A 12,781-nucleotide genomic window follows, 5' to 3' on the forward strand; every position below is an offset into this window, starting at 1 on the left:
ATGAACTGCCTGTTCTAACCAGAGGAGAAATAGTCCACAAGCCCTCTCTCCCAAAGAGGTTTCTACTTTAAAGCCTACTTTAAAGGGCTGTAGAGGAGGGAACGCTCTTGGCTGGATTAATTTACAAGGTAAAAGTTATTTTTTTTTCCCCAGGAAGAATTAAGCTAGACTGAGGAAAAGCATTTGAAACTTTTCTCCTTGCATGAGGAGGGCAGGAGCATCTCCTGCCCAGAAGCACAGGAGTTGCCATGCCCAGGACCACCCCAACAACTGGCGAATTGCCCAAGTGGTGTCTTTGTGGGAGAAATTAAATACTTCAGATTCTCTCTTCAACCAGGCTACTTAAGCTTTAGATCTGTTTTTGTTAAAGCCTTCTTATTTTAATTAAGAAAGTCCTTGTTGAAATGCAGTACCCTGCCCCTTCAGTTGCCATTAACGTGTGTCTGCTGAGTTCGACAGCAAGCCTTCAAGATGGGATGAACTCAGTAGTTCTCAAGGAGCAATGACACCCCTTTAAATGTAGCATGGGAAAAAGATCATACTTTCAGCAAACTGAGGAACTGAGGATCCAAAACAACCCTGAGAAATTCAAGTTTTGGGCCAACAGCAAGCTCCTGACACACAGGGAGGGAAGTATAAAGCCTGCCCTGGGGAGAAATAATACCAGCCATCAGTACAGGCTGGGCACAAACTGTCTGAGTAGTTGCCTGGCTGAAAAGGGCCTGGGAGTTACAGGCATGCCAAGCTGTGTATGAGTTAGTGGCACACTCTCATTGCAAACACCATGAGCTGCGTAGTGGGCAACATCAGGGGCAGTGGGACCAGCAGGCCAAGGGCAGGAAATAACACTGCTAAGGCTGCACCTAGAACAGAGCTGGAATGGTGGACTTCATGAATATTAAGAGTCCCAGAGCAAAGTTAGGGTTTCCTGTAAAATCTGGTCATTTCAATTATCGTGGGAGAGGGAAAAAAATAAAGAAGGAAAAAACCACAGAAATGACCGTTTCCCTCCAGTTCCCATGCCTTTATAAATGAGCCTACATCACCACATTCAGGATGTGCATCTGAGAAAGTAAGGTGCTTTTTGAAAGAGAAGTTTCTTGTAGGAAGGAGACTTGAAAAAGGGAGCCAAGCTCTGTGCTGTTCAGAGCACAAGGCAGAGCTGCTGTCAGCCTCACTGCCAGCGAACGTAAGGGAAGGGAAATAAAATCAAATCGCTGACAACCTTCCTGCCCTTCTGCAACCGTAGAGTGTCATATCAAGATTCATTTGAGGTGGCAGTGGACTAACATACGGTTTTGACAGGGTAAGGTGGAGAAGATCAGATAGGAGAATATATGGCTGCATGGAACTAGCTATGAAATCCTTGATCTTTTCTGGAGAAATGCATTGCTTTTAGCTGCCAGGTGCCAGTCAGCAGTGCAAGCCCAGGAGGTAAATAGGCCCAGGCAGTGTTTGCAGCAGGAAGCTTAACCAGAAGGGAATTTTATCCTCCTAGAGCAGGCACCTGCCTGGGGCAGCCAGGAGACCTCTGTAGCAATTGAACACCAACACCACTTAAAGTCTAACCTGGTCGCGTACCTACTCCTTCATTGCTCTTACAGGTGCTGTGATAGCTGGGGGCTGGTTTTCACTGGTGGAAACAGAGACACCCATCCGCATTGACCAAAAAAGCAGTGTTCAGCAACAGTTCTTTAAGGCAGCTGCTGCAAAAGCAGCACCAACAAGTGTTTGCCTGGCCAGACCAACAATGTTTTAATTAATACAGTTAAAGTGGGCAAGAACCCCTGCTTAGTCCAGGAGGAGCAGCCCTCAAATCAACAATTTGGGCACTTCCACACAGCCTATAAATCTCATTTGTGACTGCTGCTCGTGGATTTTTATCCTTCCCTCTCTTCTTGCCTCCCATCCCTCCCTGAACCCACTGTCCTTTCAGCAGAGAACAAGGGTTTTTTCAGAAGATCAGCAATTCTCCACAAGACCTCCCAGGCACCGGAGGGGATGGGCAGCAAAACAGCCAAGCCTAATCCCGACATGCTAGGCATTGAGGTTTTTTTATCCCATTCCCTTCCTTTTACAGCTTAAGTGGGACAGACTCAGGCCAGATCTCAGCCTCCATCTGCAGCCTGGGATTATGATCTGAAGCATAATATTTCTTTATGAGCAAATTATCACCGAGACTTCAATGAGTTGTTGGCCTTTAAAAAAACTAAGTGTTTAGTATTTTTATTTCTTTCTGCTTTGCAGTTTATGGCTCCCATAAATCAGATGACAGGCTGTGGCACAGGGGGCTGATCTGATCTGTGGGAATGAGGAAAGAGGCAAGAGAAGGGAGCACCAAGTCGTTAACCAGGGGACCTCTGCTCCCTGCTGTAAGCATCCCCAAGGGGGAGGCAGGATGCTGCCCACCCCAGGCAATGCTAAGGCTATGCCAACACTTTCCTCTCTGACTCTGAGTTAAAAACTTACCTTTTTGATGCCAAACCATCTACTTGCATAATGTGAAAAACCACTTCTCACAGGAGCGAGAGCAGTAGTAAATCCATTAACACTCACAAACTGCTCCATCAGTACAGAAATCAGTTACAGGGGGGATAGACACAAGCAAAGTACTGACCCACTACACCGGTAAACCAAACCACGCATTTAAAACAGTCAAATCCAACCCAACACATTACTGGTCTAGAAGTCTTGCCTTGTATCAAATGAAGGATACTGCCATGGTTAAACCATGTGATTAAATATCCTTGAACATTTAGTCTTTGATTTCCAAAACTTGGGAATTCAGAACCAAGCTTCTGAATCTGAATCACTCTAAGATACACTGAAGGCTATGCTATGAAGCATCCCAGCTGGCAACTTGTTAGGGAAACCTCTTCTCCACATCTCCATGCTTCCAAATACTACTAAAAAAAACCCCTATCCTGTAGTGAGCTTGCTCCCTGTCAGGGAAATGGGATTCGTCTTGCCTGCCCCTTGCCGCTTATCTTGTGCATTTGGACTCTACTTCAGGGCAGATGCTTTCCTACATGCACATATGTGCATGCTTAACACCTTGCCAAGCAGGCCACCATCTTCACAAAGCTCTTAAAGCTCAAAAGACATATAGTATATAATATTGCAAGGACTTAGTTGGATTGAGGCTTGCAGGGTTATTCACTGATGGTGGTTTTATTGCTAGCTGCTCAGTGATAAGAACTGGTCTTTCTCCCTATGTGTTCAAGGCTGATTTGCTAGGAGAGACACTGGCACAAGTACTTTATCCTCCACTGCTAGGATGACAGGAGCACAGGCAACTAACTACCGCTTCAATGGAAGGTCTGTGCAGAACAGGGTGAGAGGATTTCTTCAAGGACAAGACCTGACGTGCCTTCCACTGGTTCATTTAAGTCCAGAAGGTGACATAACTCCATGTGGCAACCCTCCCTTGAATATCCCCATAATCCCAATCCTTCATTTGGCATTTCCAAAGCACTTGAAACCACCACAAGGGATTTGATGCCCTGCAGACACCTATTGAGGCAAAAAGGGATGCCAGCCATTGCCCTACTTTTGAGCAGCTGCCTACAGCCCAGCCTCCACCGCTGGTCCTGCACTCAACCAGCAAGATTTTACCTGCAACAAAAGGCTTATTAAAAGGCAGGTGGTGTTGCCATCCTCAGCAGTCACCCACCTTCCCAGTGGGTACTGACAGCTCTGGGCTGTGCACCCAGACTGATGTGGAAGCTGTAAGAGTGCTACTGGTCAGGAAGCCAATGCCAGCAAGTGCAAAGGAAGGGGGGGGACACTCCATTTTATACATGTTTTACCAACATTTAAATAAACAAGAGTCCCAGAGCATCCTGTAATCTGCACACAGGAGTGTTTGAAAGGTAAAAGAAGTAAATTGAGCATGGATAAATTCACCTAATAACAGAGCTGGCCAGAGTCTGGTGGTGGCCTTGGCCAGAGTCTGAGGCTTGTGCCCCAGCCTGCTATTGAACACCTGATCCTGCTGTCCAGTTTAATCCCACCCTGCAGTGGGGGAAACAGTCTGGCTTCCACTTGATCCTGAGCAAATGGAGGGGAATGCCATCCAAAGTGGATGGCCTCAGAAAATGCCTGGGAACCTCTAATCCACATGAACAGCATGCTGGACATGGGGAGGGTGGGGACAACAATGATTTCAGTTGCTTCCAACAGTTCTCACAGTTACAAGCAGAGCAACTAAGAAAGGGAAGAAGGGGAGGCAGGCTCAGAGGGGATCACAAAGAGCACAGCTCCTTCCTGGGGCTCTAGGCCAGTATCTTCGGGAAGGACAAGGTCTCCTTTTCTGTTGTTTGGCAATGTTTGAAAGCAGGACATGCAGATGCCTTTGGGAAGCCCAGTGCCTAGACCCCTCCACAAGCAGCAATGGGGCCCCTGGGCCAGGTCCCTGCCTTGAACTCCCACCCTGGTGATAGCCAGTGGGGGAAACTCCCCAACAGGTTGCCCCACATAAACCAATATAAACAAGCAGCTAACCACACTGAGGTAGCAGAAGCCTGACTGTTGACATTAAACTGCACAAGTTGTTCCAATAAAACTGAAATTAGATAATAAGCAGCAAGCAGTAACAGCAGGAGGACATCCATCCATCCATCCATCCATCCATCTATCCATCCATCTTTTCGTCAGTTCATCCATCCTTCCTTCCATCCATCCATCCATCCATAATCATTGGTACAGGACTCGGCGCGACAACTGGAGGGGCTCACCCCCATGGCTGGGGCTGTCAGTGGAAGTAACAGGATTAGCAGAGAAAAGAGTAAGCTTCCAGGCTGGCAAGGACCAGACGAAGTGTGTAAGAAGTTCAGGTCATGCTTTTAAGTGAGTTTTGTGCATGAGAGGATCTCTTCAACAATAATAATAACCCATTATTTAAAATCAAAAGATAGAAAAAGGAAAGAGAGGTAAGAACCCACTGTCTCCCCCCCCAGGAAAATGCGTGCTGCAGAGGGCAATTCCCAAACACAGACACCAGTCTCATCCTCCCAAAACCCGGTTGTAAAGCTAACAACTCCTGCACTATTGAAGTGTCACATAAGCCAGGCGAAAGTGCCAGAGAGACTCCTGGAGCCTCAATACACTCTGGGATCACTTGGACACATCAGGTGTTGCTCTGAAGGTACCAAGGAGTGTTAAGGCCAGAGGCAAAGGTTATCAGGAGTTCTTTGCCCCCCTCCAGGAGCTACAGCTGATCTGCTCAGGCAGAAGGACAGGCAAGAAACGATGACACCATTTCAGAAAGCCACCTACTCTCTCCTGCAAAAGGCTTCAGGGAAATGCAAAATTCACTGCATGCCTCCTGAGGCCATGCAACTGCTTTCAGTGCTGAAAACGTGCTTCTTGTTTCCAGTGCAAAGTTTTCCCTGTTTCGCTCTCCAGTTATCAGGCTGGGCTGTGGCTGCTCCTCACAGCAGGAGAGCTGCTTGCTGCTGGACGTCTTGGAGCCCTCACCACCCAAAACCACCTCTCCCTGCCACTGAGTGGAGGGGCACATTAGGATGGGGTGGGGGAAAGTGAACTGAAGGCAATTAAAAGCACAAGGAAAATGCAGGGAGGCAGGATGTCATTACCAGAGCCGGAATTTGGCCTGGGTGCCATGGAGATGAAACACAGCAGATGGTTAAGGTGTACACGGGAAGCACACGTGCAGCACCTGACTATAGACTTAAGGCCAATTAATACAACAAAAGAGAAAACTTGACTAGGAAGCTGGAGACCTACAAAATGAATAAGTGAACCATGAAAAGGGGAGGCTCTCTCATCAAAAAAGGACCAAAACAACAAAACCCAGGCAGCAGAGTGTACAATACCTACAGAGCCGTGAATAAACTGAAGTTGGAACAGATGGAGACAGAAACAAACTGCCATGTGTATTAGTTGGCTAACAAGTAAAAGAGCTGGCGTGGGGAAAGAGCTTCCCCACAATTCAGGGTGAGAACAATAGGCTTGGGTACTGCAGCACCCCCTTCACAGGGTGCTCGATGTCCTTCCTACAGCTTAATTTAAGGCTCACAAGCTGCAGCACTCTCATACACCAGACCCTAACAAATGACTGGGAAAGCATATTCTTCTAAATAATAAACCATGTGTCTCTAATTAAAAGAGCCCAGGCACGACACAGCAGAGACAGGAGTCTTCCCCAGCAGCCCATTATGTGGGAAAAGCCCCCAACTACATGGCCCTACCTTGGACCTGATCCAAAACAGGATCAGGGGACAGCAAACAAGAGCTTTCCAACGGATGGCAACTGCCCTGAAGTGGCGACAGACACAAGCTTCTGGGTGAACACTTGGTAAACCCCAGCACTACCTTGGAGGTACATAAGTGAGTGACCTTTATCTTTGCAGGTGAGAGCACTTCCATTGAATTTTATCCAATTGCTTGTGAACTGAAGCCCTGGCCTGGCCAGAGATGAGAAAACAAGCAAGGAGATGAGCCAGCGCTCTATGGGAATGGGAGCAGGGAAAGGTTAGTGTGGTGCAAATCACACCCATGAAGAAGAATCACAGGCTGGTTTTGGTTGGAAGGGACCTTAAACTCATCCAGTTCCAGCCCCCTGCCATGCGCAGGGACACCTTCCACTAGACCAGGTTGCTCAGAGCCTGTCCAACCTGAGGACAAGAGGTGCTGGCTTCCCAAGAGCCACCCAAAGGAGGTCAAGGGGCAAGGCTGAGCCTAGGTAGCAGCAGCCCCCTCCTCAGTCTGGGCTGGCAGGAGGTCAGCTTTCCCTCCAGGTCTGCAAACACAGGGCTGTCCTGCCACTGTATCTGCAATGTAAATCCCAAAGATAAACAAGTCCAGCTCTGCAGACGACATTTATCACCCGCTTTAAAGGCAGGCGGCTTGGGGCTAAGCCCCCTGAGAGGCACCCCCCACCCTCAGCAAGCTTAGCCCGGAAGCAGCAATCTTTTCATGGCATTAAGTCCTGCCTTGAAGCTGACCAGCCCAGACTTTACTGACTTCAAAGCAAGAGGGCTTTTGCAGGGCCATGTGTTCCCTGAAAACCCTGTCCCCAAAACCTCTCGCTTTTGTCCATGCTCTGGACAGCCCCCAGAGCATCACTGGTTTGTAAAGCAGCAGCCGTGCTCTGCTCCTTATAGCACTAAGGAGATATCAGCACGTTCCCCCACCACCAGGACTGAGTTCATAAACCAACGTTGGCTGACAAGCAGCACCTGCAGTGAGCCCAAGCACAGGCATAAGCTATAAAAATCTTCCACACCCCCCCCCCATCCCCATCAACTCTACCCCCACCTGATTCCCTCTGTGGCTTTAAGCAAATCACATAACTTTTCCTCTTTAGTTGCTGCACCTGGGCTAGAGTAATATTTACCTACCCCAGAAGGGTGTTGAGAGGATTAGTTAATGTTTGCCCAGCGTTTTAAAAGGATAAACTATTCTGCATTAATTCCTAGCTGCTGAAAAGACTGATATGTACCACTCTCAGTAGCTCCAATGGAAGAGTTCTGCTCCAGTGGGCTTTGCTGCTTCACAAAACTGGGAGCAAGATGATGTGATATTAACATTTCAAAAAGTGCCTGCAGCACGTGCTGTAAAACCCCTTCTCTTTTGACTCCTGCCTGTGCACCTGCCCCTGTTAAACATTAAAGCAGTCCAAACTCGACTCAGGGCTCTGGGGCAGTGCCAGCAGCATGAGCAACCCCCTTAGAATGGGTCCCTGTGCAGGCCCCCATAGCGGTGACCTGGCCCTACCTTTTAGACGTCCTCTCATGGATTAAAAGCAGCCATTGCACCATGATTGCCCGTCTGCTCAGCTTTATCATACATTCACAGAATGGTTTGGGTTGGAAGGGATCTTAAAGCTCATCCAGTTCCAACCTCCTGCCACAGGCAGGAACACCTTCCACTAGATCATGTTGCTCAAAGCCCCATCCAACCTGACCTTGAACACTGCAGGGATGGGGTAGCCACAGCTTCTCTGGACATGACTTCTCTTATCAGCATCACCTCTTATTTGTAAGGCAGGAGCCAACATGGGTTTTCCTCCCACAGCAGCAGAAAGCAGGTGGGCACCCTCTGGGCTCTGCCGTGCCACTGTCTTGGGGGCTCCCCTCTCATGGACAGCAAGTGGAAATGTCAGCAACCCCTGTGGGCCCCCAGGACAGAACAAGCAGAAGAGGGGACCTGGCCTTAGCCCATGGTGTCTGCAGCTCACTGGGGTAAGGAAGCTGCATGGGGCAGGGCTCCAGGCATGGCACCCAGCAAGCTCCCACCTCCAGCAACCCCTGCTGCTGTTGTGGATGCACATATGTACACACATTCCCAAAAGCACATACATATGTACGCACATTCCCAAAAGCAGCGTGGCAGGGCTGAGCCCCACAGCAATGAAGAGGAGGACAGGGGGCTCACAGAGCCTGCCAGAAAGGGATTGGGTTTTAACTGCTGCTTTACTGCTGCCAGCTGAAGTATATGGCTGTACAATAAGGCAAAGGCTGGAGGAAGGTGTTTGAAAACCAGGCTAACCCACCCCAGACTCATGAAAGAAACACACCACCGGGGCAGGCCCCCACCGGCCCCACAGTTTTGGGGAGGGGAAGCTGGTTTGAAGTCAGAGAACAATGGGGCTACTTTTTGCTTCTTTCTTCTGGCAAAGGACAGAAGACCCTGCGGAGGTGTCCGTGCTGGGGAAGCCACTGAATGAGAACCCCCCCTCAGGCCAATAAAGCATCCCTTTGTGCCTTCAAACACCATGTGTGTCTGGTGGGCTTCCCACCCTCCATCCTCCTGCCTGCTGGAGAATCTTAGCCCTCAGCAGCAGGTCACCATGCAAATCCCTGCATAGACCAGAGGCTATGGCATGGCCATGCTGGTACGGAGGGCTCCCTGCCAGCACTGGACCATGTGCTCCCTGTGTGTGGTGTGCCAGCTCGGAGAGCTCTGTTTTCCTTTCTGGAGGAGCATTTGTACCCCCATGACTCCCCGCTTCTCCCGTCCCACCAAGCTTCCAGGGCAGCAGGCAGAAGCCAAGGCGCAGCAGGCGGCTGCTGAGCAAAATCAGAAGCCCAGACTGAAACATGACTAATTTCTAACACATCACAGCCTGCGAGTCATTTTGTTTGCGAGCCTAAATCGCTCTCTGCTGCTTTCGTACCGGCTTGTGCCGAGGGTGAGTAAGCAGACAGTGGCAGACAGGACTTTTGTTATTCCCAGAGCTTTGAAGCTGTACCATTTCCCTGTGGCTAGCTGACTGCAGCACCCGGTTGCAGTGCCACATTTCGAAGGACTCAGCAATGATGCATAGGCAGGCAGACCGAGCCGAGCCGGAGCTCAGCGTATCCCACTGATGGCATTTCGTGGTGACTCATTATTACTTGCCCACCCTCTGTTATTCATTGGTTTTATCCCATCATTTTATTTCAGCATTCCTGACAATTTCCAAGGCGGCCCTTTCACAGACAAAGGTCAATGAGAACAGCTTCAAGCTGTCACTGAAGCCCCTTCCTGTTAAATGAGCAGTGCATGAGTTAAAGGGGATTTTGTGATGAATCTCCTTGAAGACTCAACACCACCACTTGAAAAAGGAGAATATGGAAAAACTGCCTGAGCTACAACAATATGAGCATTCCATGTATTTATACATGTGTATACTCTCATACATATGCAAAAGGGTAAACACAGAAACACACATCTTAGATGAGAAAGTGAAACTCCCTGCAGTTTTTAATGACTCATCTAAAACAACTTACTACTTTATATATATATGTACTTAGAAATACAGCACTTGCCCACATTTTTAACAGAGAACGGTATGTTTTATTTCTATCCTAGGTTAGACTGCTATGGCACATGTTTTCCTGCTGCTCTGGACTTCCATGTTTCTCATATTGCTACATTTAACCACATCTAGTTTGAATGGCTGAACGTCAACAGGACTCTTTCTATGGCATGAAGCAGCACAGTTTGAAAGCATGGTGCATTTTTAGCTACAAAAGCTTCGTCAACTTTGGTACAAATATAAACCTTTAGTCAATTGGAGGCATCCCTGCCCCAGGAGAAGGTGGCACCACAAACACCACAGTCCAAGCAAAAGCGCTGGATTGTTAAGTGCGGGTTATTTACACAGAGTGGTTCAAATTCTACTTTCAATTCCAGTGCCAGAAGTTTAAGGCTCAGATGAATCATTCCTTCCCATTGAAAAAGGCTGACTGCGTTTATCACTTATTTCAGAGTCCAAGGGCCCATGCCGAGGTGAAAGGCTGGGGCAGAGCAGGGCAATGCCCCACATCCCGTGCAGTGGAGGGGAAGGGCTCTGGCAGTGGGAAGAGGAACTGCCACATTTGGTTCCCAGCAGCGCCCGGCCCTCTTGAGTAACCTCGGATGTGTAATTTTGCCTCCCTCTGACTCAGTTCCTCGTTGGTACCGTGGAAATAACACCACTTCTTTATTCCGTAGGAGGTTTGGGCAGATAGGTATCTTTGCATTCGGTATCGGAATCCACTTGAGAAGCGTAACTAAAAGAGAGATCAGTTACGATCAGAGGAAATGAGACAATTGAGGGCTGGGAGGAAGGAACAAACACGAGTTAGGTACAAACGTGGGGAGCTCTCCGAAGTGAGCTGATTTCTCGTATCACCTCAGGATACATTCAGAGCGAAAGCTCTGGCTCCTTGTACAGCACAGAAAATGCAGGCACTGTCCTGTTTCCCCTAAGAGTCACAGCTCTCTTTTTCAACACAGTTTCCCTTCTTTCCTTACTACGTTCAGAAGGGTTTGCCATGAGCTGAAGCACAGGAGGGATGCAGATCCTGGGTCAGGATTCCAGCTGGGCTCCCTTCCGAGGCTCCACAGTGCCTGTGCCTCCAGGCCGGGAAGGACCAGCTCCTACATCCCTGACAGGGGCTGCTCAGTCACCTGGGGAGAAGATGAAGCAAGGCATGTCCCCCCAGGAATCTGGTGCACCTCTGCTTTTCTGCAGCCCACCAAGGGCAGGGGACCCTGCCTGAGCCCCTCTGGATGGGCAGTTGAACCCTGGGGCCATGCCAGCCTTTTGAAACAACGACATGTTTAGACATGTCAGATGTCTGCATGACCCAGGTTCTTCTGCCTGGCTGTGAAGCGGGTGCAAGGGCAGGTCCATGCACTGTTACTCCAGCAAGGTGAGACAGCTCTGTGCCTGGCACTCAGCGTGAGGGGAGCAGGGCTACCAAGGCCAGTGTGCCTCACTGCTCTGCGCTCTGCGTTGTAACCTGGATGCTGTAACCACCACAGAGGGACATCGTGGCCAGACGAGATTTTAAGACAAGCAACCTCGTGGCCCTGTCTGTGACACAGACAAAGGTTGGCTCCAGGCTGACCACAGCCCCCCCCTCCCTTGTCCCATTTTGGTGGGTGAGCCAGGGGAGGTAACAATACTTCTCTCTTTTCACAGAAGACAAAGCTGCAGAAGACACCGATTCCCATGGCAACAAAGGCAGCGAAGAAGTGTCCCAAGATGTGATTTGCTGTCACCATACCTACCTCACGTCAGATACGGACAAGCAATAGCTCTGAAAGGAACTGTTTCCATGGGACCCTTCCCAGCGAGCCCACACGATGACAGCCCAACCGTCAGCCACAGCTTTTGGTGTCAAACAGGTCTGACTGGTAGAGAGCAACGCTGTTTCCCATAGCAAACGCTGCCTGCACCTCGTCCTCCTGGGAGGAACAGTGCGCTCCTCGCTCCCCCCCGAGCCTGCCTAGCCCTGAACAAGTCACGCTGCTGCTCACTAATCCACTTACCCAGGCAATTACACTGGGAGAGCAGCCCGCAGAGAGCCACGCTCAACTTCTCAGCTAAACATCACCCAGGGTGTTTTTACTCCATGGAATGCTACCTTACGCTACACTGGAAGCTCCTCAACAGAGCACACGTTTGTGCTTTGGTAGTGCGTGCTATGTGAATGCGTTTCCTTCCGACACTTCCATTTATCATACTTCTCCCCTGCCAACCCTGCCCCTTCAGTTCCCTGGGGAAAGTAAGTGAATTTATGCAGGAACAAAGTCACCTTGAGCTTTAAATCCACACCCTAGCAGAAGGAGTACGTCTGTCGGCAATCATACCCACCCACTCTGCAACTGCATTACAATGCTCACTTTGTCAGCACAGAAAATACTGGCTCCTTTTCTAGTCCTGGAGACAAGCTGCCACAAAGGCTGCAGTAAACAAAACGGACTGGGGACAGAAGAGTGAGGAGCGTGGCCAGCAGGTCAAGGGAGGTTATCTTCCTCTTCTATTCGGCCCTGGTGAGGCCATGCCTGGGGTACTGTGTCCAGTTCTGGGCTCCTCAGTAGAGGAAAGACACGGAGCTACTGGAGAGTGTCCACTGAAGGCCACAGGGATGATCAGGGCTCTGGAGCATTTCTCTTATCAGGAGAGACTGAAGGAGCTGGGCCTGTTTAGTCTAGAGAAGAGGAGACTGAGAGGGGATCTCATTAATGAATATCAGTATCTCAAAGGCGGATGCCAGAAGGGTGATGCCAGACTATTTTCAGTGGTGCCCAGTGACAGGACAAGGAGCAACGGCCATAAACTAAAACACAAGAAGTTTCACTTCAACATGAGGAAGGAATCCTTTACATTGAGCGTGGCAGAGCACTGGAACAGGCTGCCCAGGAGGCTGTGGAGTCTCCTTCTCTGGAGACATTCAAAACCCACCTGGATGCGTTCCTGTGTAACCTGCTCTGAGTGGCCCTGCCTTGGTGGGGGGGTGGAACTAGGTGGTGTTTGATGCCTCTTCCAACCCAAACCATT

This window comes from Neopsephotus bourkii, unplaced genomic scaffold (assembly GCF_033783945.1).
Source record: "Neopsephotus bourkii isolate Nb327-2 ecotype Australia unplaced genomic scaffold, CSIRO-AGI_Nbou_v1 NB_1589, whole genome shotgun sequence".
Taxonomy (NCBI): domain Eukaryota; kingdom Metazoa; phylum Chordata; class Aves; order Psittaciformes; family Psittacidae; genus Neopsephotus; species Neopsephotus bourkii.